Genomic DNA, 8,039 nt, shown 5'->3' on the forward strand with positions numbered 1-8,039 from the left:
CCAGCCCTGTCCATCAAAACCTGAAAGCAGACTGGCGTTAAAGAAGGTAACTGGGTGGAGAAGGGGCGCTACACCAGTTTGAGAGAATATTTGAATGGCCAAGTCCACTTCTCCCCCTCAAATATGCTAGCGGTGCAGGGCTGAGAAGGAAGGCCCTGCAGCCCCACTGCACATGAAGGGAGAAAGGGAAGAGCCAGAAACTCCCCATACAGAATGGGGTAGAGGTGGGAGGAGGGAGAGGAGGATAATCCTCCCATTTGCTCTTGGTTTCTGGAGTCAGGAAGAAATATAGAGATCTCTGGCTACTTAAAAAGAAAAGGAGTACTTGTGGCACCTTAGAGACTAATACAGACTAACATGGTTGCTACTCTGAAATCTAGCTACTTAGTTATTTATCAGAGGTGGGGAAAGGGTTAGAAGGTTTTGCCTCTGCTCAGAATAGGCTTTCCCTGGAGGTTCCCCATTGTTGGGATTAATCACGTTGTAAGAGCTTTTCCTTTAGAATAATTGGCAGTTTTATCATATTAGATTAAATAAATCTCCACTAGATGTCAGCGTAACACAGTTTAGAGTCATATATTTGACAGCACCTGAAGTTATGTAACACTCTGGCTCTGCTGGAAATGAGCTTTATAGCAGCCAAGGTACTTGAGCTTACATGCCTTTCCTTCCAAATGCCTTTTTGTTAATAGGATATAAAATATAACTTTGGAAGGAAAAGCTGCCTGTAGAAGGCTGAGGATCCAGGTAATTTGTAATGGGATGGTGCAAGGTCCACCTCTGGGTCACAGTTCAATGATACCTAGTAAGCACTGTCTGGAAATTGTTTCCATATGTTGGCTGTGTGACAGCCAGGCTCCGTGGAGTTCCTAGTGGGCATGTATAAAAGCACAATTCCTGTCAGGGCCAGCAGATAGGCAGAAGGAGGCATGGACTTGGAGTCTGAATGCCTCCTGGAGGATTCTCTCCAAAGCAGGGTTGAGGTCTATTGATGGGGTGGTATGATGAAGCTTGCACTCCTGTTGCCTTTGCATTACCTGGCCTCATAGTAAGCAGAAAGCTTTATTCTTCACGGCTGCAACTCTGTCATCCTCCATAAGCACTAAATTCAGTTAAAAAGTATTTTTTAATTTGTTCAAAATGGGAGGACCCTGCTACAGCCTTGTTAAATAGAGGTGTTCAGCACAATACTCATTTCTCACCCACTCTCATAAAACAGGTTTGAAATCTACAATAGTAAACATATTCTTATGAACCTAAGAGGATGGAAAAAACATAAAACATTTTGGGTACTAGTCTATGACCATCCCACCTAACACTGTACCCATCTGCTTTGGATATATACCCCAGAAAAGAAAGAAGGTATATTTGGAATTGTAATGGGCTGCACTCACCTGTCACACGCACCCCCTTGGCCAAGTGCATATGCCTGCCCTTTCTCTCAGTTTGCCCCTGCTCCAGGATAGAGCGGTGCCCGAGGGCTCCCTCCCTGCAGACAAAGTCTTCAGCCTGTTGGGGGCCTTTCTAGTCACAGCTCTCCAGATGGGCCGCTACAGTTCAGTTCCCGCTCTGGGGTACGTCAATGTCCAGGTCACCTCCCCCCAGTGGCTAATGGTGTGGGGAGGAGGGACAGAGGCCTGCCCACTACTCCGGATCCCAGCCCAGGGACCCTGTAGGTAGCAGCCATCTACTGTGTCCCTTTATCTATGTCGCACCACTGCTCTAATTCACTGGGCCACTTCCCTGCATTGTCTTCACCCTTACCTCAGGGTCTGGCCCTAATGGAGTTCCAGCAACCAGGGCTCCTTCTCACTCTCCCCAGCTTCTGGCACCACTGCCCTGTCTGAGGTTCTGCAGCTCCATCAGTCACCCATACACCATCCATGCTCCTACAGCTCCAGCAAGGAACTGAACTCCCTAGGGCCCTGCAGCTCTTCTTTTACTAGGCTGCTGAGCCCTAATTGGCTGTGTACCGCACAGCCACTCTAGGCAGTTTAGAGGATCCTCTCCACTGATCTTTTCTGGGGAAGGGTGTGGCAGGGCCACGAGGCCTCCAGCAGGGGGCCTCAGAGTGTCTGGTATACCCCATCACAGGAATATTGACAACTGGCTACGGTACCAATAAAAATGCAATGATATCAAATAAAAATAGTCTAGTTTGAAAGACAATCACCTTGAAACAACAGCCAAGGCAAAGCGTGGAAGAGAAGGGAAACCTTAATGTAGGAGAGAAGGATTTGGATCATCTTATTCAGTTCAAAGTTTTGCAGATGGCTAGCGTAAGCCTGACTTGACATAAGTTACTGACCTCATTTCTTAGTGGGCATAATTGAGAAGGTGAATGGAAGGTAAAGTTGTAAATAGGGGCTTGCTTGATAAACAGTAAGCTGGAGTCAGGATGTCTATGCTAGCTAAAGTAAGCAGCAACATGCTGATGCTAGGGGCCTATGGACAAGCTAAACCTGGAATGTAAAGATCAGGTTCCACATGAACAGCACATGGACAGAGCATGCTGTACAGGGATTGGTTCCTGCAAAGTAACCAATCCAATCCAAAACTGTGTACTTTAATGTATAGAAAATGCAATGTAATGTGTAAATGTATATAAAGGAAGAGGTTGTCTGTGTAATTTTGGATGTGTGCTACGCTTGATACCCACGCCCTATGCGTGAATCTGATCAACTCAGCATAGCTTTGCTGTATGGCAAATAAAGGAACCTAATGAAATCCAGAGTCAAACTGAGTGTTTTGTATTCCAGAGAACTGGATGAATTGTTCTCCCAGAACTGGACAAGGTGTTCTGGATAAGCTGAGTGGAAAAGGTCTTGGAGGGAATCCCAACAAATAGCTATCATCCACATGAAGTGAAAAAGTGTTCGGTCCTTTATTCTTTACTAGATTAACTATTAGACTGCCTGGATTGAACCCCCCCCCCTTTTTTTTCTTCTTCTAAATACACATTCATGTATATCTGCCATCTGGAAATTAGCCAAGCCCTGTTAAGGTGCTTTAAATAACAATTTGTCTTTCGTTGGAGTTCTTATGCTTTACTCTCCATGTTCTGTTCCAATGCTCAAATCTTGGAAGAGTTTATTCTAATCAGTGAAAGTCATGGTGAACTATTACTGTGTAATTTAACAGGAATTTTCTTGGCACTTGACTTATATTTTGTTACTAGAAGAGTGACCTCAGTTAAACATTATAAATCAGGTAAAGCTGACAGAGGTGACTTGTAGGTTTCTAAGGCTTTCCACTTTGATGATATACTTGCTTATTTAGCTATCAGGGACTAATATGATTCTCTTATTCTCCAGTAGCCATTCCAGAGTGCAATAAATTGAGTTATGATGCAAGGTTAAATATTTTAAACACACCAAATTGCTAATGATTTGCAAAGGCTTTAACTGAGTGATTAAAGTGGCCATTGATTTTTCAGTCCTCAACCTACAGTGTAAATCACACACTTTGTAAAGGAAGTCTTGCACCATCAGATTTAGACAGTCTTCAAAGTGAGGCTTCTGTAATCACCACTGCACACTTATAAGAAAAGGAGTACTTGTGGCACCTTAGAGACTAACCAATTTATTTGAGCATGAGCTTTCGTGAGCTACAGCTCACTTCATCGGATGCATACCGTGGAAACTGCAGCAGACATTATATACACACAGAGATCATGAAACAATACCTCCTCCCACCCCACTGTCCTGCTAGTAATAGCTTATCTAAAGTGATCATCAAGTTGGGCCATTTCCAGCACAACTTGATGATCACTTTAGATAAGCTATTACCAGCAGGACAGTGGGGTGGGAGGAGGTATTATTTCATGATCTCTGTGTGGGTATAATGTCTGCTGCAGTTTCCACGGTATGCATCCGATGAAGTGAGCTGTAGCTCACAAAAGCTCATGCTCAAATAAATTGGTTAGTCTCTAAGGTGCCACAAGTACTCCTTTTCTTTTTGCGAATACAGACTAACACGGCTGTTACTCTGAAACCTGCACACTTATAGGCTTTATTTGCCCTATTAATTTACATTAGGAACCTGGAGTGAAGCTATTAAACTGCAGACATCTTAAGGTGTTGCCTGTGATAGGGTCTTTATTGAAGCCAATTACAGAGTCAAAGTGCAAAGGGTGATACATTCATGCAAATTGCTCAAATTTACGCTCTAGAGCCAACATAGCTCTACAAAAATGCTGGAATCCCTACAGAATCACTGCCAAGTCCCACAAATTGCACTGCAGGGATCCAGGACTTTCTAGTTTATGGCATATATAGTCTCCTGCTCAAGACAGAGCGTACCAAGGGATTTGTAAGAGAAATCCGGTGGGCAGTGAGCCATGTAATCTACAACTTGATCATGGTTCCTTATTTCTATTTGGAGATGAATTATTTTAAATCAGAGCATGCCTCAGGGCATACTACGTCTAGCGCTATTGAATGCCAGAATTATATAGCAGGCACTTGTGGCTCAGGCTTGGTTGTGTCCTGACACTTAGTGGGAATATGCACTCCACAACTTTGAAAAAAAGCACAATGTTAAATGCAGGCTTAAAATGATCATCTCCTGGTAACGTAGTTGTACAGCTATGAGATTATGTTGCTAGTTTCTTTCGGCTTCAATTTTTTCCTTGATCTTAACTCCTTTCGATGTGACTGTTGAATGTATGGATCCTAGTAAAGTAACACTCTCCTTCAAACATTGCAGGGTGATGGTTAAATGGGATTATACTTTCCTTTTTTGGCAATCCTGGAAGACTTTAAAAGGTATTCCATTGCCTTCAGAACATGCATACCCATCCTCCCCTCCCTCCCCTACCTCTGTGTGGTCAGGTTTGGCATAACAGTCTGAGAAGGAACTGCTGATACTTTTTCTTTGTCCTTTAAATGGTGCACATCATGATAACAGTCTGGGTTAAACCAAAATTGTGCAGAGGTCATGCTAGGTTTGTTAGCACTATTTGTTTATTTGGATTTACACAACTCCATTACATTAATGGATAATCTAACCAACTAAATACATGCCTACTCTCAGCCCTTGGAACCTTTGCCACATGATAATGCAAAGAAAAATAAACTGAGAAACTTCCTCAAAACCAGAAAAGGAAACTAAAACCACTGCAGTCCCCAAGACCCAGTTCTTGGCACAAAAGTTCCTCTTTACCCTGGGAAGGAGATGACCTTTTCAGAGTTTTACAAGGCTGGGGGTATTCTGGACCTTGAAGAAGAGGGAATTCAGAAGTTCAGGGCCCATCATAGCAAATGCTCTGTTAGCAACTCGCTTATTGTCCCTGGCACTAACTTTGGCTGTAAGGACCTTATTTGTCGCTTGGGATTTCTTGAGGTTTTTTATTAATAAATTATTATTATTATTATTATTATTAGGGAGGTGGGTAGGAGTCAAATGTCACTAGACAGGTTAAGGCCTTGCCTCTTTTTTGTTTGTTTGTGTGTCTTAAATCTAGCAGAAGTTTCCATACTTCTCCAACACTATTATGATCATGTTGAGACACAAGCTATTGGAACTGCTGCTGCCTCAAAGGAGTGCTCAAGTTACTACTACAGCTGCCAAGCACTCTGCAAACATCAGATGAGAGTACCTACCCTTGATACTTCATGTACTGCACACTTAACTGTCTTTAGCACAAGTATTAAATGCTGGCATGGATCAGACTCAGAAGACAGCAACAAATAAAAGTTACTCATCTTATAGTGCCTTTGCTTTTCTACCTCTTCCTTTTTCTAGGAGATTGAAAGAGGAAGCTATTTCCCCAACTGTTTTTATGAGAAACTGACTAATATGAAAGTTTGAGCTCAATATTCAGCTGATGTGAGCTTAGTGCCAATGCTCAGGGCACCTGAGTGGTGGGGGAAGCAAAGATGGCTCTAACTTACGCTGCAGTTAGAATGGGGCCATAATGTTGGTAAGGACCATTATGTTATAGGCGCTGACTTACTCAGATCCCGGGGGGTTCTCAACCCCCACTCTGTCCCAGGCCCCGCTCCCACTCCACCACTTCCCCCAAGCTTCCACCCCCGCCCTTTCCTGCCCCCACTACGCCCCTTCCTCTCACCTCTTCCTGTCCCCACTCCTCTCCTCCCTGCCAGCGCCTCCTGCATGCCACTGAACAACTGATCCACAGCAGGCAGGAGGTCCTGGGGGGGAGAGGGAGGAGCTGGCTGCCATTGGTTGCTGAGCACCTACTCCAGTCCTGGAGCACTCATGGAGTCAGCACCTATGTTGGGGGCATCACACTGGCAAGCATCAGCTGGAGCCCAGTGCACCCCTGCTGGCCCCCTTCTCCCTCCATCATCTTCATGCCAGAGGCAACATGTGGGAGGGGGACATGCAGGGTCATAGTGTTGTGCCCTGCCCCCCCGCCCCCAATTTACAGCTTGGATTTTACTGAGCATGCTTACATGGACTAAGCATGCCCAGTAACACTGCTGAAGCCTGCCGCCCTCACTCTGCCCCTCACTATTGGCAGGCGCGGGTCATCTGTGCCTCAGCTCATGCTGTCAGTCAATGTATCTGAGAGCAAAATGTGGCCCTTAGTCTGTACGGTAACAGTAATGGGCGCTGTGGGTGCTCAGAACCTTTCGAAAAAGAGACCGCATATTTACACGGATTTACATGCTTAACTTTTGGCACCTAAGTCTGGAAATTTTGGCCAAAATATTTTCATATTGATTCTATTGAGCATTCTGTATGTGGATCAATGGTGTTATATGAACCTCAGTGCATGTTTTATTCAGGTGTTTATTCTCATCTTCTGCTTATAATTCAGTGTGAAAGGTTTGAGACACATCAGGCTCTATTGTCAACTCAACTCTGATGACACGCAGCTGTCTATCTCCTGCCCTGCAGTTGTGCTCAGCAGTGTCAGAAAAATGTCACAGTGCCTGAACGGGATTAACACCATGATGACTTAAGAGCTGGCTCAAAAGCGTTGCTGGGGGGAAGGTGTATAACATAAGTTAGCAAACGCTGATCTTCCTCTACCACTGCACTTTTTGGACTCACTAGACTCAGAACCCAATTTTGAACAACAATGGAAATACTTTCTTTCACCTCCATCCTCCGAGGAACCTCTGCTCCTTTCCCTTGGCTGAGAACCGAGCCACACCAATCCCTTCACTCATCCCCTCCTGGGTGGACTATTGTAGCTCAGGCCTGGTCTACACTACGCGTTTATGTCGGAATTAGCAGCGTTAAATCCAAATTAACCCTGCACCCATCCACACAACAAAGCCATTTTTTCAACATAAAGGGCTCTTAAAACTGATTTCTGTACTCCTCCACAATGAGGGGATTAGCGCTGAAATCGACATCGCCGTTTCGAATTAGGGTTAGTGTGGACACAATTCGAAGGTATTGGCCTCCGGGAGCTATCCCACAGTGCACCATTGTGACTGCTCTGGACAGCACTCTGAACTCAGATGCACTGACCAGGTGTACAGGAAAAGCCCCGGGAACTTTTGAATCTCATTTCCTGTTTGGCCAGGCGAGCTCATCAGCACAGATGACCATGCAGTCCCAGAATCGAAAAAGAGCTCCAGCATGGACCGAACGGGAGGTACTGGATCTGATCGCTGTATGGGGAGAGGAATCCGTGCTATTAGAACTACGTTCCAAAAGACGAAATGCCAAAACATTTCAAAAAATCTCCGAGGCCATGAGGGACAGAGGCTACAGCAGGGACGCAACACAGTGCCGCATGAAACTTAAGGAGCTCAGACAAGTGTACCAGAAAACCAAAGAATCAAATGGATGCTCCGGGACAGAGCACCAGACATGCCTCTTCTACGCTGAGCTGCATGCAATTCTAGGGGGGGCCACCACCACTACCTCACCCCTGTCCGTGGACTCCGATGATGGGGTACTCTCTGCCATGGCTGAGGATTTTGCAGATGGGGAAGATGAGAAGGAGGAGGACGAGCGTGGGGACAGCACACAGCACACCGTACTCACCGACAGCCAGGATCTTTTTATAACCCTGACTGAGATACCCTCCCAACCCAACGAAGCCAGAGAAGGGA

This window comes from Eretmochelys imbricata, chromosome 11, assembly GCF_965152235.1.
Source record: "Eretmochelys imbricata isolate rEreImb1 chromosome 11, rEreImb1.hap1, whole genome shotgun sequence".
Classification (NCBI taxonomy): domain Eukaryota; kingdom Metazoa; phylum Chordata; order Testudines; family Cheloniidae; genus Eretmochelys; species Eretmochelys imbricata.